The sequence below is a fragment of the Chiloscyllium plagiosum genome, chromosome 5, assembly GCF_004010195.1.
Source record: "Chiloscyllium plagiosum isolate BGI_BamShark_2017 chromosome 5, ASM401019v2, whole genome shotgun sequence".
In the NCBI taxonomy this organism is placed as follows: Eukaryota; Metazoa; Chordata; class Chondrichthyes; order Orectolobiformes; family Hemiscylliidae; genus Chiloscyllium; species Chiloscyllium plagiosum.
The window spans coordinates 62,018,565-62,043,682 of NC_057714.1; the positions used below are offsets into that span (position 1 = coordinate 62,018,565).

The 25,118-nt window shown below is 41.5% G+C and overlaps 1 long non-coding RNA gene across 1 annotated transcript in view; it reads right to left on the reverse strand.

Moving 5' to 3' along the window:
* Window positions 1-1,716: 1,716 nt before the first annotated feature.
* The window catches only part of LOC122549930, a 77,644-nt gene continuing 54,242 nt past the window's right edge, over window positions 1,717-25,118 (reverse strand). Inside the window, exons 2-3 of the long non-coding RNA XR_006311707.1 lie at window positions 13,479-13,534; window positions 1,717-2,508 (exon numbers count right to left, since the gene is read on the reverse strand). This is a non-coding gene — a long non-coding RNA (uncharacterized LOC122549930). The remainder of the gene's footprint in view (window positions 2,509-13,478; window positions 13,535-25,118) is intronic.

Consider the following 25,118-nt stretch of genomic DNA (forward strand, 5'->3'; position numbering starts at 1 on the left):
GTGCTCCGGTTCCCTCCCACAGTCCAAAAATGTGCAGGTTAGGTGAATTGGCCATGCTAAATTGCCCGTAGTGTTAGGTGAAGGGGTAAATGTAGGAGAATGGAGTCTGGGTGGGTTGCGCTTTGGCGGGTTGGTGTGGACTTGTTGGGCCGAAGGGCCTGTTTCCACACTGTATCTAATCTAATCTAATCTAATCTATGCCATCACAAGACCACAAATCTCTACCTCTGCAACATCACTCTAATCTACCCCTGCCTGATCTCTCTTATGTTGAAATCCTTGCTCATGTCTTTGTTGTGTCTTGACCTGACCATTCCAGTCTTGTTCTGGCTGGCCTCCAAAGTTCATAAGGTTAGGTGAAACACAATTCTGCCAAGTGCTAACTCACAGCAACTGTCACTCACCGAACACCCTGAGCTTACAGGTCTGCACTTGCTCCTGAATGTACAACACCTCAGTTTTAAATTTGCTTCCAAATTCCTTCATGGCCTCGCTTCAAATCTACAATCCTGTCAGAGATCTGCACTCCTCTAATTCTGGGCTCTTAAACATTCTTCATTTTAATCACTTCACTCAGTGATATTCCTTCAGCTGCTAAAGCTCTAAGCTTTGAAATTTTCTCCCTAGACCTTACGGCTTTTTGCCATCATTTACTTTTTCAAGATGCTCCTTAAAACCTACTACCTTGTGATGGCTTTTCTGTGTCAACGTTTGTTTTGATAACATCCCTATGAAGTGCCCTGGAGTTTTACATCAAATGGCCCATTTAACCGTATGTTAAATCGTCGTGAGGAACATGATTTTGATGGACTGGGGTGGACAAAGTTTAAAAATCACAGGTTATAGTTCAACAGGTTTATTTGGAAGCACTAGCTTTCAAAGTGCTGTTCCATCATCGGTGGTTGTGAAACAGGACCAAAGACACAGAATTTATAGCAAAAGATTACAGTCTCATGCAGCTGAAATGATATATTGAACACATCTAATAGATTGTTAAGTCTTTCATCTTTTAGAGTGGGTTTGCTGGGTTTGTTTCATTAATATGTAAATCCTAGAGCTTCTTTTAAGTCACATTCTCAAGATAACTTAAGGTTTAAAGAATTTGTATTTGCAGAATTATATTTGCAGTTACATTCTATTTTGCTCAAAGAATGCAGAACCTGCAGGTAGTTAGTGCAGGCAGTGAATCCATGTAATATTTGTAAATTCCACTTTGGAAATAGAACAATCTGACTCAAGATTGGGATACAGACAGACTCGAACCTCACACCTTTTAGGCATTGTCTGAGCTGCGACATCACTTTTTGTTATAAAACCTTGAGAATGTGACGTAAAAGAAGTTCTGGGATTTACATCAACCTATCACCTGATGCTGTGTGATTTTTAACGATTGTGAAGTTGATTATCTGAATAGTAACGATGAGTGTAATAATTTTGCACTGAGAGATACAAGCATGTGTAAAATGCAGGAAAAAGATCTGAATCGGATTACTCATAACAATTCTTCTCACAAAAATTACAAGGTGTAGATCATGCCAAATGCATGTACGAGAATCAGTTTTCTTCCCTCCTCCTTCACTGAGGAGTTGGCATTTCCCAGGCACAAAGCAGAGGAAAAGGGATGGAGAACAAATGAGTCAAATCACTGTCCCACCATTTTGCCCCTGGAATTCCTGGGGCTTTCCCATGATAAGCAACTGGGGCCTGCACCTGCAGTCGATACAGGACCATACATCGGCATTTTAATTTTAACAGATGCTGCCTGACCTGCGGAGTGTTTCCAGCATTTTCTGTTTTTGTTTCAGAAAGTCGAATTTATTCTGTTTACTCAGATGTGAAAGTTGTTCTGTTTTAGTTAGTTTAAAGGTTCAGAGTTGGAGTTCATGTTTCAGTCTCTGGGTAGGAATAAAATGACACAACTTTTTCCAACTGTAATGTATTAACCACACACTATTAACATTTTAATAACCATTTAGGGAGTAACAGGTTCTTTATTGCAGGAAATAAGAGAGGAGGTTATTTTGAAATGATTTAAACATCATGAAGATTGCAGCTGTGTTTTTCCACATTACCTCTGGGCTTTTTCACAGCCCCCGCGTTGTAAGTTTTGAACAGATTATTTACACAGACGTTCAGATACATTGCTCACCATAGTTCACATCCATACTCTGGTATCTCAGTCTTCTCTCAAATGTTTTCAGAGTTGCACTCTTAAAACCATTGTACTTATTGGACAAAAGAAATCATGGTTACATCATACAAGATGAACAATCAAGATCTCTGTTCAACATTTTATTGTTTATTTATTATCAATGTTATTAACTGTCTCTTGCTATCTTCCAATGGGATTCAGTTTCAATAAACTCCTCCCATTTTAATTCAGAATCTTCATAAAATTGTTTTGGTTCTGGGAGACCTCAATTATACTTTAATTGCTGTTCTGAAGGCAATTGTCTTTTTGGAACGAAACCAGAAAGTGCTGGAGCGACTCAGCAGGCCTGACAGCATCTGTAGAGAAAATCACAGAGTTGACATTGTTTTTTGTCTCTACAGGTGCAGCTGACATATTGTGTTTCTTCAGTGCTTTGTTTTTATTTCAGATTTCCAGAATCCATGGGTTTTTTTTTTGTTTTATTTCAGTCTTTTATTTTTGGAAATGGGTCAGAGCAACATTCATTTTCAATATGCTGAGAGTTAGGTGATACAAGTGTTAAAGAAGAACATAAGGGTGGAAGAAACAAAGGCCTATTGAACCCGCTGTTCCCTTCAACAAAATGATGGTCGATCTTTTATTTTAGCTTACTGCACTTTCTCATAAGCTTTTGTATACTTAGTGGCTAACAAGCTGTCAGGAAAAGACAGGATAGACAAAGATAAACCATTTCCACTGATTGGAGATTCTAGATCCATAGTGGGGCATGGTTTGTGATTTAGGCCCAAGCCATTCAGGAGAGTTCTGAGGAAGTATTTCTACACAGAAAAGATGATAGAGGTCTGGAACTCTCTTCAAAAAAGGCAGTGAATGCAAGGTCAGTTGTTTATTTTAAATATGAGATAGATAATTTTTTGCCAAGCAAAGGTATCAAGGTATATGGGCCAAAAGCTGTTGTATGGAGTTAGGCCACAGAACAGCCATGATCTCAGTGCAGCAGGTTAGAAGGGCTGAATGGCCTACTCCTGTTCCTAATCCATCCATCTCTGTGATGAATGTAATCAACAATCGCAGCTCTCTGTCACAGAGATTTAACCTTGCCTTGGTCCTAAATGGCCATCCCCTTACCCTGAGATTGCGTCCTGGTTCTAGTTTCCAAGTGAAAGGAAGAGCACAGCCGGTCAGGCAGCATCCGAGGACCAGGAGAGTTGACATTCCCGATGAAGAGCTCATGCTCAAAACATTGACTCTCCTGCTCCTCAGATGCTGCCTGATTTGCCGTACTTTTCCAGCACTACACTTTTCGACTTTGATCTCCAGCGTCTGCAGTCATCACTTTCTCCAAGTGAAGGAAAACATGTTCTTGTCACCAAAACTGTCAAACCTTCCAGAATAATATGTTTCAATGATGTCATCCTTCAATCTTCCTAACCAGAAGGAATATATGCCCAGTCTATTCAATCTCTCCTCATAGGGCAATCCCCTCATCACAGACAACAGTCTCGTAAACCTTCATTCCACTCCATTTAAGATAGTTATATAGTTCCTAAGGAGTCCAAAATTATACTTTATGTGAGGTCTCACCATGGAACAGAGAAAGTTACAGCAGAAAATAATGACGCAGTTTACTGCAAGGACGTTGTGATATTAGTTCCTTAGCTTTACAGTCCTATCCTAACATAAAATCAATTAATTAATCCTTATAAACAGATCAAATAACTTTTGAGTTCTTTAGTCAGCCGGTGTGGAAACTTCATTGTTTTTCTACTGTCATATCACAAAGGTCAGTAATTGACTGATTTGCCCTGAAGACCAAACAGACCTCTCGTTCCATGGTTCCATGAGACTTGACACAGTTGCCAAAAGGAAAGTTAATAATTATCAGAATTTGGCTTCAGTTTCATTTAGGTAAACTAGTGTGGAATGTTTGCTGTTATGCGTTGCTATGCCAACACCATGATTAAGGACAGTTGAAGGCAATAGTTAGTATTTATTTCAACAATTTTCAGACCTGAAAACTATACTATTGGATTATGTAATGAAGATGCTCAACTTTCTTCTGGATGCTAATGATTTAATTGATTGCATTTCTGGAATAATTGTCCTTGAATTATGGATACCTTTTCCATAAAATGCTGAGCAACTCAGCCTTATAAACAGATACATGGCCTTCAGACCCATTATATAAAATATTGAAAAGAAAGGGATAATTTTGACCAATGTTCCTGAACGCATTTTGGTGAATTAAGGATGTGAGTTAATTCATAGTCAAATATTCAACTAGTCAAACAGATGCGACATTGTTCAAATATCCAGGGGCAGGCATCTTGTCAGCCATTGGGAATGTGTGTTCACCTGGTCCACTAGGAAGGAGGTCCTGTACCAGGAAGATGCAGATGTTAGTCATAACTTGTTGTGAGAACCTAAACTATTAGTGTTCACATACCGAGAGAATTAATCGTCAGCCTGCAGAAGCTGTGTTGAGTTTCTTGTCACCTCCTGACTGTGTGTAACTTTTCATTCCTTCCTCTGTGGTGATGGAGCATGCTCCTGAAGAAGAAACAGCTGGAGGTGGTGCTGCTGGTGTTGTTGGTGTCTGTAATGAGCATGTTATCTGATTTTGTTTAACAAAAACATGTTAAGAGGACAGCACTGCTTTAAACATCTGTATATTGGAAATTAAAGTTAAAAGAAGCTTCTTCAGCACCTAATGTCTGTTACAATGGAATATTTCTGAGCTGAATGAGCCGTGTTTCAGTCTCGAGTTACAAAAGGGAGATTTTAAGACTATACCTTACTTTGGGGAAAACAATGAGTCTTTCTAAGGTGTAAAGCAGTACTTCTGGCTGAATAGATATCAAAGTGCCATTCAAATTGACAACCACAGTATTTGAAAAGATGGTTCCCTTAGGTGAAAGATAATACAAGAGTCTAGCTCCACAGTCAGAAAGGTTATGAAACAGTCCAGAACAGACACTTTTACTATTTGATTCTCCATAAAATTGACTCTTCAGCCAACTTAGGATTCAAATAACAAGAAGCAGCCTCTGCAGACAAGAATCTTAGAGAAAGAGGAGTTTTGACCAAGTTGTGGGCAAAGGGAAAAGGTTTAGAGAAAACCAATACTCTGCTGTCTGGGGAAAGCAGGCATAAAGCCTGAAACCATGGAACTACTGAAGAATAAGGAGCTTTCTCCCCCTCCCAAAATCTGCTATTCTGAGGACCATTCTGAGGACAACAAGCAAAATGACCAAGGAGGTGTTAGAGACTAACACTAGTAAGGCTAAGAAGAACAGGTTACTGAACATGGCAGGAGTGGCAGTCTGTAGTGTATTTGTTTTAATATGAGGATATGATATGTAAGGCAGAAAATCTTGGAGCCTGGACTAGTACATATAACAATGATGTTGCAGCTATTAGAGAGACCTGGTTGAGAGAGGGACAAAACTGGCAGCTTAATGTTCCAGGATTTAGATGTTTCAGGTGAGATAGAGGGGGTGTAAAAGCTGGGGGAGTTGTGTTACTGATAAGGGAGAATATTACAGCTGTACTGAGGGAAGACACTTTGGAGGGCTCATCTAGTGAGGTCATATGGATAGAGGTCACGAATTGGAAGGGTGCAGTCATTTTGATGGGATTGAACTAAAGGCCTCCCAATAGGAATGGGTGATGAAGAAACAGGTATGTGGACAGATAATAGGTTGTTGTGGTGAGTGATTCTAACTTCCCTAAATTGACTGGGACTCCCCTAGTGCCAGGAGCTTGGATGGGGATACAGTTTCTGAGATGGGTCCAGGACATTTTTTGAAACAAATGTAAATAGTCCAACTACAGAAGGGACCATACAAGACCAGGTACTGGGGAATGAGCCAGGCCAGGTGATCAAAGTTTTAGTGCAGGAGCATTTTGGAACAGTGACTATGATTCCGTAAGCTTTAAGTTACTTATGAATAAGAGTATTCATAGAGTCATAGAGATGTACAACATGGAAACAGACCCTTTGGTCCAACTTGTCCATGCTGACCAGATATCCTAAATTAATCTAGTTCCATTTTCCAGCACTTGGCCCATATTTCTCCAAATGCTTCCTATTCTCATACCCATCCAGATACTTTTAAATGTTGTAATTGTACCAGCCTCCACCACTTTCCTCTGGCAGCTCATTCCATACACGCATCACCCTTGTGAAAAAGTTGCCCCTTAGGTCCCTTTTAAATCTTTTCCCTCTCACCTTAAACCTATGCCGTCTAGTTCTGGACTTCCCTACCCCTTGGGTAAAAGTACTAAATTGGAGGAAGGCTAATTACCACAATATTAGGCAGGAAATGGGAAATGTAGATTGTGGGGGCAGGGGCGCGGCTGTTTGAGGCTACATCCACATCTCTCATGTGTGAATCTTTTAAAGACCAGTTGATTAGCATTCAGGACCAGTATGTTTCTGTGGAAATAAAGGATAAGGATGGATAGATATGGGAATGTTTGATGACAAGAGAAACTGTGAGCTGAGTTAAAAGAAAACGGGGGCATCCATAAAGTTTAGGAAACTGTGACAGACAATGCGCTCAAAGAATATACAGGTCATTCCACTATAATGCATGTTTCGTTAATGCGAATTCGCTATGACATGATTGACAAAATAGGGACACTGTTTCTAAAGTGCAAAGTTTAAACCGTACATTGCTTATAATGCAATTCTGGCCCCATTAGTTTAAATGGTGCTCCTATTACGTGATTTTCTTATAACATGGGCTTGTATGAGAACGGATCTACCATGTTATAGCAGAACAGACTGTCAACAAAGCAGAAAAGAACTCAAACAAGGAATTAATAGAGCTAAATGGGGCTATGAAATGTCCTTAGTAAACAGAATTAATGAAGATTTCAAGGTGTTTTATAAGTATCCAAGGAGCAAGAGGGTAGCTAGGGATAGGATGGGTCCACTTAATGACAAAGGATTGAATTTATGCATGGACCCAGAGAAATGGGTGAGGCCCTTAATGAATATTTTGCATTGGTATTCACAAAGGAGAAGGACATGGTGGATGGTGAGTCTCAAGAGGGGTACATTGATATTTTAGGGCATGTGGATATTACAAAGGAGGAGGTGTTTGGTGTTTTAAAAAGCATTAAGGCAGAGAAGTCCCCTTGATGGGATCTATTCCAGAATACTGAGGAGGGCAAGGGAAGAAATTGTTGGGGCATTGCATGAAATATTTGTATTCTCTTTTGTCACAGGTGAATAGCAGTGGAAAGGTATTTTCTGTGGGCAATGGTGTTCCACTGGAATCAGTGCAGTGACCCCTGTTTGTTTGTGATTTGGAGGAGAATTTAGATGGTCTGACTAGTAAGTTTGTGGATGACACAAGGTTTGGAGAAGCCAGAGATAGTGAGGAGGATTGCCGGAGGATACAGCAGGATACAGATCGGCTGGAGACTTGGATGGAAAAATAGCAGATGGAGTTTAATCTGGACAAATACAAGGTGATGCATTTTTGGAAAAGGTAATGTAAGAGGGAAATATACAGTAAATGGTAGAGCTCTCACTAGTATCCACATGTAGCGGGTTCTATGCAGGTCCACAGTTCCCTGAAAGTGGCAACACAAGTAGCTAAGATGGTTAAGAAGGCATATGGCATACTTGCCTCCATGGCATAGAGTATAAAAACTGGTAAGTCATGTTGCAGCTGTATAAAGTTCTAGTTAGGTCGTATTTGGAATATCATATACTGTTCTGGTCACCACACTACCAGTAAGATGTGAAGGCTTTCGAGACGGTACAGAAAAGTTTTACCAGGATGTTGCCTGATTTGGAGGGAAGACAGACATTTTTGTAGCCATAGACAGGACTCCAGGATGGTAAATTGCTCTGTTTATGCTGGGGTGAAGGATGTCACAGAGCAACTGCAGGACATTCTTCTGGGGGAGGCTGATAACCAGAAGATGTAGTCCACATTGCATGGCAATATAGCTGGGAGGTGAGGGGGTGGGTTGTATTCCTGCAGTCAGAATTTCGGGAGCTAGGTAGATAATTAGTAATCAGGACCTCAAAATTCGCAATCTCCAGGTACTCCCCATACCATATCAAAGTGAGAAATAGAAGGATAAGACAGATGAAAGCATGGCTGGAAAGATGGTACAGAAGGAAGGGCTTTAATTTGTTGGGACTGGGTTCTAAGGCAGATGGCACTTGTACAAGCAGGGCAGGTTGTACGGCCCAAAGTTGCGTCTGAGTTCCTTGTGAGGTGTTTGCTCGTGCTCTATAGGATGCTTTAAACAAATACTGTCGCAGTGCTGAAAACTGGAAAGAATATTAGAGAATCACATCAGGGTGCACAAAATCCTGGGAAAGACATATCAGTAAGATAGAGACTTTTGTTTTAATTCACTTGTGAGATTTTTAATTCACTCGTCATTGGCTGGATCAGCATTTGCTTTCCATCCTTAGTTGCCCTTGAGAAAATGGTGGTGAGTTGTTGGTGGTGAGCTCCTTATAGTAACTTAACAGCTGGAGTCAGAGTGAAGGAGAAATTCAAACTTTCAAAGTCTGGGTTACACTGCATGTGTGTAAATGAATGAACTATAGCAAAGAAGAACAGAGAGTTACAGGCATAGATTGCTATGTGGAATATGATGTTGTGGCAATAACAGAGATCTAGCTAAACAAAGGGCAGCTCTGGGCTTTAAATATTCATGGTTACAAAGTGTTCAGGAAAGATAAGAAGGAATCAAATGAGGAGGGGTGACAGTACTGATTAAGGAGAGCATTGCAGTGCTGGAGAAGGAGGATGTCTGAGAGTGTACAGGGTCAGAATCAAATTGGATGGAGCATAGGAACAAGAAGAACGGGATTGCATTGTTGCAGTCTACAGGCTGGGAAGGATGTAGAGGGACAAATCTGCGGGGAAATTACAGGGAGGTGTAAAATGATGGAATTGTTATAATGGGGTGCTTCAGTTACCTCAATAGTGGTAATATAAAAGGTAGGGAGAGGCAACCATTCTTAAATTGTGTTCAGTAGAATTACTTACAGCAGTACTTGTCCAGTCAAACAAGAAAAGAGACACTACTAAACTTGGTTCTTAGGAATGAGGTGATTAAGTCAATCAAGTATCAGTAAGGAAACATTTTACAGTAAGAAATCATTGATCATTATATCATAATATTTAGAATGATGGCAGAAAATGACACTGGTCAATCCAGACTAAGAACAATTTACAGAGAGGCCAAACCTAATGGTGCAAGAACAGTACTGATCCTGATAGACTTAAAAGGTGGGAAAAATTGCACTCAACAATAGGTTATCTTCAAAAAGCAAATGGTAATGGATACAGTCAAGGTATGTTTTTTTCAAAAGTAAATGTAAAATAGGGCTGAGTCAGCATGGCTTCTTCAAAGGGTGGCAATGCTCAACAAATGTGATCGAATTTTTTGAAAAGGCAACAAGCAATTAGACAAAAGAGAGCCAGTGGAAATGATCTATTTGTATTTACAGGAGGTCTTTGACAAGGAGCCGCACAGGAGGCTGTTAAATAAGACAAGAGGCCATGATGTTAGGAGCAAGGTACTGGCATAGAAAGAGGGATAGGCAGACCGGTAGAAGGCAGAGAATGGGGATAAAGGGGTCTTGTTCAGGATGGCAGCCAATGATTAGTAGAGTTCCAAGGGGTCTGTTTTTGGACCACAACTGTTCACAATATATGAAGGAATTAAGGGCCTTGTTGTTAAGTTTGCGGATAACACAAAGGTAGATGGAGGGACAGATAGCATTGAGGAAGAGTGGAGCCTGCAGAAGGGCTTGGATAGACTAGGAGAGTGGGCAAAGAAGTGGCAGATGGAATACAATGTGTGGAAGTGTGAGGCCGTGCTCTTTGGTCGGAAGAATAGAGGGGGAGACTATTTTCTGAATGGGGAAAATTTCAGAGGCACAAAGGGACTTAGCAGTCTTGGTTCAGGACTCTCTTAAAGTTAACATGTAGGTTCAGTTAGCAGTTGGAAAGAAAAATGCAATGTTCACATTCATTTCAAGAAGGCGAGGATACAAGAGCAGAAATGTACTCCTGAGGGTGTATAAGGCTCTGTCCTGATCACTTTTGGAATATTGTGAGCAGTTTTGGAACATATATCTAAAGAATGCCTTGCAGGGGGTCTACAGGATGTTTACAAACATAATCCTGGGGAGAAGGGCTTGTCATATGAGGAGCAGTTGAAGACTATGGGTCTGTTCTCAGTGGAGTTTAGAAGGGTAAGGAGATATCTGATTGAAACTTACAGAATACGGAGAGGCCTGGATAGACTGGATGTGGAGAAGATGTATCCACTAGTAGGAGAGACTAGGAGCTGAGAGATCAGCTTCAGAATAAAGAGGTGACCCTTTAGAACTGAGATAAGGATGAATTTCTTTAGTCAGAAGGTGGTGAATCTGTTGAGCTCATTCTTGCAGGAGGCCAAGTCATTGAGTGTATTTAAGATCAAAATAGATAGATCCTTGGTTAGTAAAGGCATTAAGGGTTACAAGGAGAAGGCAGAGGAATGTGGTTGAGAAACATATCAGCCATGATCAAATCACAGAATAGCCTCGATGGGCCGAATGGTGAAATTCTGCTCATATGCTGTACGTTCTTATGGAGGGAAAACAAATCCAGAGCTTCATGGATGAAAAATAAGATAGGAATTAAGATAAATATGAAAAAGAATAATAAAGACAGGTGTCAAAATGAAAAATAAAATTGAGAACCAAACCAAATGCAAAATGGTTAGAAGAGAAGTAAAAAATCAAATATGTGAGGCAAAGAGGGATAATGAAACTGATAACTGACATATTAGGAAATTTTAAAGTCTTCTTTAGGCACATAACCAGTAAAAGTGTTGTTAAAGGAGGAATTGGACTACTTATTATCCGAAAAGAAAATGTTCACATAATGGTGAGAGACATGGTTGAAAATTAAATGAATATTTTGCTTCTGTCTTTATCAAGGAAGCAGATGTTACCCCGGCCATAGTGACACAGAGGAAACTAAGTCACTAAAGAAATTCAAACTTGAATAAGTGGAAGGCACTGAATAAGTTGTTGGGTTTTGGAACTGACAAGTCCCCAGGACCAGATGAGATACATCGAAGAATTAAGAAGAACGTGAGCGTGAACATTATCAGAGGCACTGTCCATGATTTTTCAGTCTTCCCCGGACATGGGAGATATTTCCAGAAGAATGTAGAATTGCAAAGCTAATGTTTTTGTCAAAGAAAGGTTGTAAGAATTACAACAGCAATTACGTGAGTCAGATAGATTTCAGTAGTGTGGAAATTTCCAGAAACCATAATTCAGGATAAAATTAATAATCATATGGACAAATAAAAATAGAGAGCAACGGCATAGATTTTTAAAGAGAAAATTATGTTTAATTAAACTTGAAGTTTTTTGAGGAATTGACAGAGATGTTTAATGATGGCAATGCCTTTGGCATGGCATACATGTACTTCCAATACAGTGTCACACACCAGCCTTTTGATCCATGTTATAGCTCATGGAATAAAAGGAGCAGTACAAATATGAATGCAAAGTTGGCTGAGTGTTGGGAAGCATAGAGTACTGGTTAATGGATACTTTTCAGGCTAGAGAAAGGATTGTAGTGGGGTCAGAGGACAGTATTGAGACCCTTGCTTTTCCTGATTTATATTAATCATCCAAATCGTGCAGAGAAGAATTTTAAAGTTTGCCAATGGAACAAAACTTGGGAGCATTACAAAATGTGAATAGGTCAGGGTCAAACTTCAACATAATATTGGCAAGTTAGTGGAGTGGGCAAATGGGTGGCAGATGATGTTCAAGGTGAAAAGATGTGTGTGAAGAACGTAGAGAGCCTGTGTAAAATAAAAGGGTACTATTTTAAAAGCTGTGTAGGAGCAGAGAGAGCTGAAACAGCACAGCAGGTCAGGCAGCATCCAGGGAACAGGAGATTCGATGCTGCCTGACCTGCTGTGCTGTTCCAGCAATAAAGTTTCAGCTTTGATCTCCAGCGTCTGCAGACCTCACTTTCTCCTCGAGGAGCAGAGAGAGACCTAGGTGGCTATGTACTCAGTCCTTAAAGATGGCAAAATGGCTGGAGAAAGAAGTTGATAAAGCGTTCAGTATCCTGGTATTGATTAATAGTGGCATACAGTGTAAGAGCAAGGAGGTTATGCTGAACCTGTCTTATCCAAAAATTTGACCTCAGCTGAGGTATTGTGTACCATTCTAGATGCCACACTTTTGGAAGGATGTAAACACATGGAAGAGAGTGTAGAAAAGTTTTAACAGAATGATTCCAGGGAGGAGAAACTTTAGTTCCAAAGATAGATTGCAGAAGTTGGGACTGCTAAGAGAAAATTTGATTGAAGTTTTTAAAATCATGAGAGGTCTGGGAGAAACTGTTTCACTCATAAAAGGATTGGTACAGGATGGTACAGATTTAAAATAGTTTGGAAAGGAAGTAAAAATGATGTGAGAAAAGAAAAAAATGTCGAACAGCAAGTAGAAAATAAATCACACAGCAAGTAGTTAGGGTCTGAACGCACTACTTAGAACTGTGATAGAGACAGGTTCAATCAAGACATTCAAGAGGGTATGAGATGATTGCTTCAAAGAAATACTGTGCAAGGTTACAGGGAAAGGGTGAAAGGATGGCAGTAAGTCATCATACTCATTTGAAAAGTGGTGGATAGGCCAAATAGCTTCCTACAGCACTGTAACGAGTCTGTGAACCTTACTCACTGAGCAGTTGCTGTTAGAGTCTTTAGCCTTCCCTATCTTAACCTGTTCATTTTTATCCACATCTCTACAATGTTCTGTTGTATTTTCCTTCCTCCTTGGATTTCTAACTCTCTCTTCACCTGAAAAACACCTTCAACCTCCTCCCCTCTACCCACTGTTTGTTTAAAGTTTAAAGTGCCATCCACAGCCCTGTCTATCTCAAGCACCAGGACACTGGTCCCAGTTTAAATAAGGTGGAAGCCATCCCAATGGAAAATTGTCTCTTTTCTAAGTAGACACATCAGTGTTCCAATAATCAAAACCCTTCATCCCATGTCACTCTGAGACATCCATTTAATTTTCTAATCTGCTTGAGCCTCATACAAAAAGGCATATGGCTCAGTTAACAATTCAAAATAATTATCTTTCATGTTTTGTATTCTAAATTGGTTCCAAAACCTTCAAACTCACTCAACAAATCAGCATTCCTACTTTACCTACACCTTTGGTTCCCACAGAGATCATCAGTTTCGTTGATCAAAACTTTCCCAATTTTTCAGTTTCACAGAACCTCACTTTCACAGAAACCCGAGCACTCACCTCTGTAATCCTGGGCAGGTTGAGAAGCAGATGCCTTCACTTGTTTTCATCTAGAACTGAAAGTTAAAGACAGCACTCAATTACCTTTTATAATGCATAAATGCCTTACCCAGTAGAGATTCCCTACTCATTTTCAACTCAGCCCAGGCAAAATCTGGAAGAGAGTGGCATGGTATTGGGATCCTGACTCAACAATTGCTGAAGGATTTAAATCACCCATGTATCTATGCGCATCTCCCCTTGTCTGAGAAAACTGCATCCTAGTGCACTTACATTGTAACTGTGAAGTTAAACTACTTTACATTGACACTGCAGTTGCAATATAAACGCAGGTTGAATTTAGTCAGAGTCCAAACTAACCCCAGAGAGGTGGGAGAATCCCTGGAGGGGATACTTTCACTCCAATTCATTCGAGTCAAAGCTAATATCGTAAAGCTATAATAGACCACAATTACCATTTGCCTTCTTATATCGGTTAACTTTATGAAAACAATAGCAAAAATCTAAAGCTTCTGGTGGTACATTAACTGATTCTTTAGAATTGAATCAAATTCATCCAAAAGAAACCCGTAAGAGAAAAAGATGTTAGAACTAAAAAGACACAACTAGACACAAACACAAAAATGATGCTATTCTTTCAAAGGATGGCCAGACATTCTCTAAACAGAAGAAAAGCAAGAAAGTGGCCAATTAAAATAAAGTTGCCTCAAAGAAACAAATAATATTGGACTCAAGTCAGGACCACTCAATGAGAGGAGAGATCCTCTGCCAAATCATTGTCAGCACCTCATTTGTCACCACAGGATAAAAATATTCAAACCAGTGATCAGAAGCAAAAGAATAATTGCATCAAATGTTGGATCAATAATACAGACTGCATCCATAATAGTATTATTTATGCAGAATATTCAACCAAAACTAATATTAAAAAGATAACTCAAGTAAGCTGCAGTTTTGATATATATTGAAAAGCTGAGAGGTTAGTCATAATTTCCGGAAAGATTTGCATAGATCACTGCAGAAAGGCATACATAGATTTCACTTTATAGACAAGGTAGGGAGGTGGGATAATTTCCCCCTTTACCCACCTCTTAATAGAGTTCACATTTTGTATTTTAAAGGACTGTCTTAACCCCTTGAATGCTGTGACTCTTAAGAACAAGCATAAAACATTCTTTCCTGTAAATTTAAATCAAAAGAAAGAATTAGAAACTATTTTCACAATGCCCAAAATGTAATTGTAATATGCATGTGTGCCTGCACACGCGTGTGTAGAACATGCAGCAAGATTATTTACAGGATCAAAGACAAGGGTACAATCTTACAAGTGTTTGGCTAATTGTCACTGTCACAGAGTTTCTTGGAGGGTTCTGTCTGCAAGGCCCAATGAAATCACTCACTTCAGATAGAAACATAGAAACATAGGAGCAGAAGCTGTGATGTTGATGCACAGCAAGATGTACGCTGCCTTGGCCAAGGATTGCTGAACAGCAAGGCCTGCTGCCTGGTTGAGTGACTGTGTGAATTGACACAGCAGAAAAGGCAAAGGTGAGCATGGGAGTAGGTGCTAAGTGAGCATGCACTAAGAGAACAAACAAACAGCCCTGAGATACAGTCTCGTTCAGTCCCTTTCAAGCCTCCTCATTAATGATCATGGTTGATCATCCAACTCAGTACTCTGCCCTGCTTTCTTCCCATATCTTTTGATCCTAACTGCCAAGTGCAATATCCAATTTCTTCCAGAAACCATACAAAGGCTTCGACTGCTTTCTGTAGCAGAGATTTCCATCGGCTCACAAACAACTTCCTGGGTGAAGAAATTTCTTCTCACCTCAATCCTCAATGGTTTATCCTGTATCCTTTATCCTGTGACCACAGGTTCAGGACTCTGTCATTGGGAGAATCCTTCTTATATCTACCCTGCCTGATCCTGTTAGAATTTTATAGATTTCTATGATAGCCCTACCTCGTTCTTCTGAACTCTAGCAAATATAAATCCTAACTGAGTTACCTTCCTATGACAGAGTTCCCTCTTGTACCCTACTCATTTTCCCCAGTTTCTCTGAACAGAATCTACATTCTGCTTGAGTGCCCTAACCACACAGCCCTGGACACAGTACCCAGACCCTTGATTGATGCCTATACATTTCCCCAACCTCATTTGCCCTACACGCCAGAACTCACCACTATGGAGCCACAGGACTCCCCACATTGCAGGGTCAATGACCCCCTGGTTTAGAGCACCCCAACCAGATGGCTAACTGTGGCCAATGCCCTGGACTGCTTTCAGAGGCTTCCCTTCAATTCTTGAACTTGGAAACCTGCCCTTCAGCTGACTGCATGGAATTCAGTGAGGACTACTCTCCTAAGCCTTTTGAGACATGGCTGCTTGTCTGTTGCAGATGCAGTGTGTTTTCCATGGTGAAGCTGTGAGATTGATGCACAGCAAGATGTATGCTGCCTTGGCCAAGGATTGCTGAACAGCAAGGCCAGCTGCCTGGTTGAATGACTGTGTGAATTGACACAGCAAGAAAAGGCAAGGCAGGGATTCTGTAAGTATGAGCATGTACTAAGAGAATGAATGAGCAGCTCTGAGGTATAGCCTAGTCCAGACCCTGAACTGGATGCCTGTCCCTGTGTGTCACTGTAGCCTTTCAATGCCAGTTGCCGCTGTGCCCTGCAATGCAGGTCTCAATTTCCTCAGTGTTCTACAATTGGATCAGAGAGGGGTTGGTCATTATGGGACATCAGTGTTTGAGGATGAGGTGTGCATGGATCTGATGCCTGTGGATCATGCCCTGAGATGCTGTTTTTGGGGTGACCAATGGGGAGGTTCATTGCAGACAGTGCTGAGCTGAATGGATCAGGTACCTTCATTAATTTCCATGTGGAAAATTTTCAACATCTAGTTGACTCGCCGTGGGTGGTGGGATTGGAGACATCCCATTCGTGAGTGCGATTATGTCCTTGAGAAGCAACTGTTAATCCTATTGAGAATCTTGCCTCAATGCCAGGAACCTAATAAAAGACAAGATAGACTTCGTTGGAGTTCTCATGCGATTCTGCCACATTTCTCAGGACAGCCCACTTTGTTGAGGCCCCTTGGAAAATTCAGCCTGTAGAGTCTTCCATTATCTGTCCCCGTGATGGCAATACAAAGATTAAGGCCTTCTTTAAAATGCTGGGTAGGCCATCATTGATCATCTCTCATTGTCCTGGAGTAGGTGGTGGTGAACTGCCTTCTTGAACTGCTGCAAATGTTGGAGAGTAGGGCCATCCATGGTACTACAAGGTAGGGACTCCTAGGATTTGAATCCGGTAACAATGAAGGAACATGACATAATAACAAATCAGGATGGCATATGGCTTGGAGGGAAACTCAAAAGTAGTAATGTTCTCATGCTTCTGCTGAATCGTAAGGTTTTATTGGAAGAGCTTTGATGAATTACTGCAGTGGCGACGGAACACACTGCTTCTCCTGTTGGTCAGTGGTGCATATGCTGGATACTGGAGCTGATGGATGGGTTGCTAATCAAGGAGGATGCAGTGTCCTGGATGGTGTCAAGCTTCTTGAGTTTTGTTGGAGCTGCACTCATCCAGGCAAGTCATGGGTATTCCATCATGTGCCTGACTTGCTTTGCTTGCAGATGATAGACAGGCTTTGACAAGTCAGGAGGTAAGTTACTTGTTACAGAATTCATAGCTTCTGACTTGCTTTTGCAGGTACAATGTTTATTTGACTTGTACAGTTCAGTTTCTTGTCTATAATAACTCCCAGGATTTGATAGTGAGGGATTCAATTACAGCAATGCCATTCAACATCAATGAGCAATGATTAGATTCTCACTTCTTGGAGATGGCCATTGCCTGACACTTGTAAGGCATGAATGTTACTTGCCTCTTTTCCAATCAAGCCTGGATATTGCCCAGGTCATGCTGCATATGGTTACTGACTGCTTCAGTACTTGAGGAGTTGCAGATTATGCCAAACATTGAGCAATCATCAAAAAAATTCCCCTTATTGACTTTATGATGGAGGGAAGGTCATTGATGAAGCAGCTGAAAATGGTCAGGCCGAGGACACTTCCCTGAGGACCTCCTGCAGAGATGTCCTGCAGCTGAAATGACTGATCTCTAGCACCTCAACTATCTTTCTTTGTGCCAGGCTTAGGACCAACCATCGGAGAGATTTTCCCCTTATTTCCTTTGACTCCAGTTTTGTTAAAGCTCTTTCATGCCATATTCAGTTAAATACAACCCTAATGTCAAGTGCAGACATTGGTGAATTGAAACAAAACCCTTTCAGTTACGGAACACACCCTACAAATTTCACCTCTCTTTATCTCACCATAGGAAATACTTCAACACACAGCCACAAACCCAACAAATCACAACAGGAGACATCTTTTAACTTATACTTTAACTACTACCATGTGGACAAAAATCATTTTGTTATCAAATAACATAGGAGGTGCAAAAAAGTCTCAATTATTCAACAAAGTTTGTGGAACTTATACATTAATGATCTGATAAAGGAACTGAGGGTATCATTGTTTATTTGCAAATAACACAAAGAAAGGTGGAGAGACAAGTAGTATTGAGGAGGCGGGAGGGTGGAGAAGGACTTGGATAGGCTAGGAGACTGGGCAAAGAAGTGGCAGATGGATTACAATGTGGGAACGTGTGAGGTCATGCACTTTGGTAGGAAGAATAGAGACATAGAACAGTTTCCAAATGGAGAAAGGCTTTGGAAATCTGAAACAGAAATAGACTTAGGGGTCCTCATTTACATGCCGGTTCCAGTTGGCAGTTAGGAAGGCAAATGTAATGTTAGCATTCATTTCAAGGGGGCTAGAATACAGGAGCAGAGATGTACTGCTGAGGCTGTATAAGATTCTGGTCAGGCCACATTTGGAATATTTTGAGCAGTTTTGGGCTCTGTACCTAAGGAACCATGTGCTGGCATTGGAGGGGATCCATAAGAGGTTTACAAGAATGCTCCTGAGGATGAAGAGCTTGTTATATGAGGAGTGGTTGAGGACTATGGATCTGTACTTGGAGTTTAGAAGGATGAGCAGAGAATCTCATTGAAATTAATAGAATGCTGAGAGGCCTGGACGGTGTGGATGTGGAGAAAACATTTCCAGTAATAAGAGAGGCCAGGATCCTAGGGAACAGCCTCAGAGTGAAGCAATGATGCTTTAGAACTGAGATGAGGAGGAATTTATTCAACCAGAGCATGATGAATCTGTGGAAGCCATTGCTTCAGAAGAATGTGGAGGCCAAGTAATTTACTATATTTAAGACAAAGATAGTAAGGTTCTTGATTAGTAAGGGATCAAAGCTTATGGGGAGAAGGCAGGAGAATGAGGTTGAGAAACACACCAGTCATAATCAAATGGCAGAGCAGACTTGATGGGCTGAATGGCTGATTCTGTTCTTGTATTTTATGGTCTTATAGAACTTTGTAAGTACTTGAGCAGTAACCTATGTAGTCATAAGAGTTCTACTTTTTTTATTATCAAAAATTATCACAGGGGCTAGACTGCCTCACTGGCTCTGATAGTGTAATCAAAATTGGATTAATGATATTGGAATTGGAGCGTATATAAAATAATCAGTCAAAACCATTTATGCAGGACATCATCCAAACTGCAGATAGAGCAATAAGCTCAGCCAGAGGCAGCAGTCATCTCGTTCATCAAGTTATTAAAGAACAAGATTTTATTTGCATACAATGCCAGAAGTGAAGACATTAATTTATAGCTGTAACTCTTTGCAGATGTAACAAGACTTAACTCCAAAATTCACAGGAGAGATGGCCAATCTTCAGTTTAACAAATCCCTCCAGACAGCCAGTAGCTCAAGTTGCTGATAGTTGTAATATTCTTGATGACAAGGTTTGTTCCCGGTAGTGCCTACTATACAAGTCTTCTGGCCTAATAAGTGAGTTTTACCAGCTCTGGACTCAAACAACTAAATGCAGCATTCAGCCAAATCACAACATTTCATATCAGAGAAAGAAACGTTGACATGGTCCAGATCAGTGGTTTTGGATCATATGTTCTGATCACAGAAGATTTTTGGATGGATCAGAACCCAAATTAAAACCACTGTACTTGTGAATGAACTTCATCATAGAAGAAATAGGTTTCACATGTTGAAAATCAGAGGAACAGAAAATCACTTTGACACAAAAAAACACGTAATGGCAGGCTTTAAACAATTAGAAGGTGTTAGATCTCATAGTTTCCAATGAGAGTCCAAGTCACGGGGTGGTTTCAGGTAACTTTTATTGCAGCTGTATTTTCAGGATAGCTTCATTTCTCCAGAAAAATAAGGCACAGAAAAAGCTTCAGAATGTCTTACCTATATAGTTTAAACTTAGAGTGCACATGTCCCCCTCTTTGATTGGTATTGGTCAGCAGTGCTGAGTTATCCCTTCTGTGCTCTTTCAGCACCACTGATCCAGAATCCTTCAATATTGGCTGTCTAGGTACGCTGAAAATGTGTTGCTGGAAAAGCGCAGCAGGTCAAGCAACATCCAAGGAGCAGGAGAATCGACGTTTCGGGCATGAGCCCTTCTTCAGGAATGAGGAAAGTGTGTCCAGCAGGCTAAGATAAAAGGTAGGGAGGAGGGGCTTGGGGAAGGGGCGTTGGAAATGCGATAGGTGGAAGGAGGTCAAGGTGAGGGAGATAGGCCGGAGTGGGGGTGGGGGCGGAGAGGTCAGGAAGAAGATTGCAGGTTAGGAAGGCGGTGCTCCCCCCACCTTGTCTCAGTCAAATCCCTCGAACTCAGCACCGCCTTCCTAACCTGCTGAATTTATTTAGAGACAAAAAAACTGCAGATGCTGGAATCCAAGATAGACAAGCAGGAGGCTGGGGTCCTGAAGAAGGGTTACACCTGAAACGTCGACTTCTCCACCTCCAGATGCTGCCTGACTTGCTGTGTTTTCCCAGCCTCCTGCTTGTCTTCCTCAGCAATTTATTTGACCAAGTTTAACTGCTGATAGTCCTTAACCTGAAGGAAGTACTGCTGCACTCAACAATTTCCAATTAAGCTAATCATAGCTCTGGGCAGCACGGTGGCTCAGTGGTTAGCACTGCTGCCTCACAGCGTCAGAGACCCGGGTTCAATTCTCCCTGTGTCTGCGTGAGTTTCCTCCAGGTGCTCCGGTTTCCTCCCACAATCCAAAAATGCGCAGTGAATTGGTCATGCTAAATTGCCCCTAGTGTTAGGTGAAGGGGTAAATGTAGGGGAATGGGTCTGGGTGGATTGCGCTTCGGCGGGTCGGTGTGGACTTGTTGGGCCGAAGGGCCTGTTTCCACACTGTAAGTAATCTAATCTAATATATGTCTCAGCAGTGACAAAATGACAAGCCCAAATATCAAAATAAACCAAAACAGAAATTGCTGGAAAACTCAGCAAATCTGGCAGCATCTATGGAAAGAAAGCAGAGTTAATGTTTCAGGTCCAGTAACCCTTCTTCAGAACTAACAGGAGATGGGCATACATGCTGAAAGCAGGAGCTCAGTCATGGAGTGTGTGGGTTTCAGGAAGTGATGGGAAAGGAGTGAGCGGAGACAGAGCCCAGAGAGATACAAAGACAGTTAGAAAGACAAAAGGATGGATGATAGTGTGCTGAGGAGAAAGGAAAGCTGATAATGTTAATAAATGGGATTATAATTAGATGAAAACAGATTGGCTGGGATGAAAGCAGACCGTGTGATGACAGGGCATAGGGTGCAGGTGCATAAAGGACATAGAATGACGTGTTCAGATTCTAAAACCATGAGTTCAATAATGTTAGAACGTGAACACCTTCCTCCAGAACTTTGTGGTGAGTGATTCAAAGGGCATCCTCTGCCCCTAAAGGCCATCCAGCAACACTGTCAGGCTTATATCCAGGATCTCCCTCACTGATGGGTACTATCAAGACACCCAACATCAGGAGCTAAGAGGTGTGCGTGCTGAAATCCACTCCCGAATTCTTGCTTCGGATTCCCTATCCTCCCTACACTCACTCACCTGGATTCGGGTTCTGCCTGGGACCGCTGTTGGCAGCAGCCAGCACTCACAGTGGCACCTCTGGCAATGCAACATTGCTGGTACATTTAATTCAAGTAATAGAGTCATAGAGTCATAGAGACGTACAGCATGGAAACAGACCCGTCGGTCCAACTCATCCATGCCGACCAGATATCCCAACCCAATCTAGTCCCTGCCAGCATCTGGCCCATATCCCTCCAAACCCTTCCTATTCATATACCCATCCAGATGCCTTTTAAATGTTGCAATTGTACCAGCCTCCACCAATTCCACTGGCAGCTCATTCCATACACGTACCACCCTCTGCATAAAAACGTTGCCCCTTAGGTCCCTATTATATCTTTCCCCTCTCACCCTAAACCAATGCCCTCTAGTTCTGGACTCCCCCACCCCAGGGAAAAAACATTGTCTATTTGTCCCATTCACACCCCTCATGATTTTATAAACCTCTATAAGGTCATCCCTCAGCCTCTGACACTCCAGGGGAAACAGCCCTAGTCTATTCAACCTCTCCCTGTAGCTCGAATTCTCCAACCCTGGCACCATCTTTGTAAATCATTTTTGAACCCTTTCAAGTTTCACAACATCTTTCCCATAGGAGAGAGACCAGAATTTCACACCCTATTCCAAAAGTGGCCAAACCAATGTCCTGTACATCTGCAATATGACCTTCTAACTCCTGTACTCAATGCTTTGACCAATAAAGGAAAGCATACCAAACGCCTTCTTCACTATTCTATCCATCTGCGACTCCATTTTTGAGGAGCTATGAACCTGCACTCCAAGGTCTCTTTGTTCAGCAGAAACTCTTTGGAGATCAAGGTATTCCACATCAAAGGGCTTTTCACAACCCAATAGGTTTGTCACTTCTTCATTAAAGTTATCGCGATTGGTCAGGCAGGATCTCCTCCCACGGTTTATGTGCTAATTTTTGTCAGCTGGCTATATACTTATAGCACAGACAAAGGCCACAAGGCTGAACATGTCTCTACTGATCTCTGTGTCTCCACCAACGTCTGTTCAACTAATTTCATCCATGTATCCCACTAAAGCATTTCTCTCTCAGGTGTTTATCTCAGATACCTTTATGTGGGTAAGATTCTCATTACATTTAAAAATAAGCTGCTGATTTTATTTGGAGTACGTTTGTCTGAAGGAAGTCAGGGATATTTATTATTTTATGTTTAGTTCAAGTTTCAATCTTTCCTTGCTTACTCTCTTTTTTATTCATTGCTATGTTCGTAACCTGAGCTGATATACTTTTTCTTGGAAGCTGTTGAAGTAGACAGAAAATTATGTTTCCAAAAAGGTGACAACATAGAATCAGCATGGACATTTAATGAAAGGGTGTGATGTGTACCCGATCTCCGCCTCTGTTGGAAATTACCTCAGGTGGCAAGGTCCAAGGTCGATCTTTCCACTGTACCACCAATTGAGGTCCTTAAGGGGCCCACTTCTGTTGAAATAAACCCGGGCCTATTACCATACGGTGTGCTCAGCAGGTTAATCTCTTCAACTGCCCACTTTAAGTTGGTTCTCAGTGTGGTTGTAGCACACTCAGAACTGCTCCACAAGTGCTGCACAATCTCACGTTAGATGTTTGATTAGATTCCCTACAGTATGGAAACAGGCCCTTTGGCCCAACAAGTCCACACCAACCCTCTGAATAGTAACCACCCAGACTCATTCCCTTGACTAATGTACCTAACACTATGGGCAATTTAACACGGCCAATTCACCTGATCTGCACATCTTTGGATTGTGGGACGAAACCCGAGCATCCAGAGGAAATCCACGCAGACACTGGGTGAATGTGCAAACTCCACAGAGACAGTCGTCCAAGGCTGGATTCGATCCCGGGTCTCTAGTGTTGTGAGGCAGCAGTGCTAACCATTGAGCCACTGTGCCACTCTAAGCCACTGTGCTGGTTCTGTTTTGGATTTTGCAAGCACAGACTGGTTAAATAGTCTGCCCATTTATGATACAAATAGTTCAAGGGTGGGGGGAGCAGGAGTTTGGTGCAGTGGTGGTGGTGGGTTCAGTTGCATGGAAAATTATGGAAAAGATTAAAGAAGGGAGGACTCAGCAGAGCTTATTAAAGTCTCCAGGACAAGTAAAAGGACAGAGAGTATGGAAAGTGTCAGGTATCTAACTTCAGGCACAGAAGAAAAGGGGTCAACTATGAGAAGGGATGCAGTCAATGCAAGACTAAGGGTTTTGTACCTAAATGCACGCAGTATATGAAACAAGGTAAATGAGCTGGTAGCACAGATTGAAATTGGCAGGTACGATGTTGCAGGCATCATAGAGATGTGACTGTAATGGGATCAGGACTGAGAAATGTTTTTTCTTATTCATTTATAGAATGAGGGTGTCATTGACTAGGCCAGCAGTTAAGAGTCCTCCATATTGCTGTATGTCTGAAGTCACATGTAGGCCAAAGCAGGTAAGGATCGCAGTCTCCCCTCCCTAAAGGACATTAGTCAACCAGATGGGTTTTTCCCAACAATCGTTTAATGATCATCATCAGACTCATAATTCCATTTTTTTTAGTGAACTCGAATTCCACTATTTGCTGTGACAGGAATCCAACTTGGTCCCCAGAACATTATCTGGGTCTTTGAATTAACAGTCCAGCAGTAATACAATTAGGCTGACACCTCCTCCAAAGATCAAAAGATACATGTCCTATCGAAAAGACTGGCAGATGGACAGAGGGGGTGGGGTTGTCTTGTTAGTGAGAAATGAAATTAAATCAATAGCAAGAAGCAATATAGGCGTAGAATCGGTGTGGATAGAGTCGAGGAAATGTAAAGGGAAAAAGACAGTGATGTGACTAATATCTCAGCCTCCTAGTCAGGATGTGGGGAAGAAAATAAGTCATGAGATAGAAATGGAATGCAAGAAAGGCAATATTGCAAGAACATAAGGAGATTTCAACATGCCAGTGGACTGGAAAAATTGGGTTGGTAGAAGATCTCAAGAAAAGGAGTTTGTAGAAAGTCTACAAGATGGTTCTTTGGTGCAATTTGTGGGAGACCCAACTAAGAAACAGGCACTTCTGGATTTGGTGATGGGCAATGTGACAGATTGATTAGGGAGCTTAATTTTTTAATTTCAAAAATATACTTTATTCATAAAATTATTTCGTTCTGTATACAATTGGTCATGCCATTCTTGTGCACACATTACATTGCTTTATATACAGACATCGAAATGTATTTTTCATATATACAAGTCTGTACATTTACTATCCAGCTCTCATTTGTTTGGCCGAACTGGTCTTCACCCTTAACAATTTCTCCTTCAAATCCTCTCACTTCCTCCTGACGAAAGGGGTAGCCATGGATACCCGTATGGGCCCCAGCTATGCCTGTCTCTTTGTCGGCTACGTAGAACAGTGCATCTTCCGTAGTTACATTGGCACTACTCCCCACCTCTTCCTCCGCTACACTGATGACTGCATCGGCGCCACCTCGTGCTCCCACGAGGAGGTTGAGCAGTTCATCAACTTCACCAACACATTCCACCCCGACCTTAAATTTACCTGGACCATCTCTGACACCTCCCTCCCCTTCCTGGACCTCTCC